This window comes from Tenrec ecaudatus, chromosome 13 (genome assembly GCF_050624435.1).
Source record: "Tenrec ecaudatus isolate mTenEca1 chromosome 13, mTenEca1.hap1, whole genome shotgun sequence".
Taxonomy (NCBI): domain Eukaryota; kingdom Metazoa; phylum Chordata; class Mammalia; order Afrosoricida; family Tenrecidae; genus Tenrec; species Tenrec ecaudatus.
In genome coordinates this window covers 49,379,071-49,379,817 of record NC_134542.1, presented here as the reverse complement: position 1 = coordinate 49,379,817, position 747 = coordinate 49,379,071, and positions in this window count along the sequence as shown.

The following is a 747-nucleotide window of genomic DNA, read 5'->3' as shown; positions in this document are numbered from 1 at the left end:
TCCTGAGTCCCTTCCAACGCATGACACCCAGGTGTCTGAGGAGAAGGGTGCACAGAGCGCGGGTTTCCAGGCTGCCGTCGCTCCGAAGCAGGGCTCTGGGTGGGTGTGAATGTCGACCTTCCACCTTGTACTTGATCCCTTAGCCATTCGTACCACCCACAATCTTCTGACCAAATCACATTTGGTAGCACCTTTTCATCTTTCAGAAAGCCACCTTACAGGAAAAGGGGAAAGCGATTTTTCCCTTTTATGCATATACCCTCCTTCCTGTTCCTGGTCTTCGCAGGGCGGTCTTGGTCTCTATCTGATGAAAAGGTACGGACATTTTGAACAAGTTTCTGACATTGCAACTCGGAGTGTACTAGCGATTTATTTCTAAGAATTGGAAAGAGCCAAAGTCACAATTGTCGGGCCCTGTTTGAAGAACTAAAAAGAATGAGAGAGGAAACTTTAGATAAGATCGCTTAGGTCACTTCTTGGACCGGAGAAAACTTGGCTCGGGGGCAGGTTTGGGTTCACCTCAAGCGCCCTTCATGGATTCGACTCCTGCCTAGCCATTTTCAGGACGACACTTGTCCGTCCAGACACTAAACCAGAAAATCAGATCCAACCCAGGGACATCAAGTAAATCTGAGCACAGTCACTGTACAGCACAGAGCAGAACTACTCCTTAGAGTTTCCAAGACTCTCCATCTTTAAGTAGCCTCATCTTTCTCCCACAGCTGGTGGACTTGAACTGTCAACCTT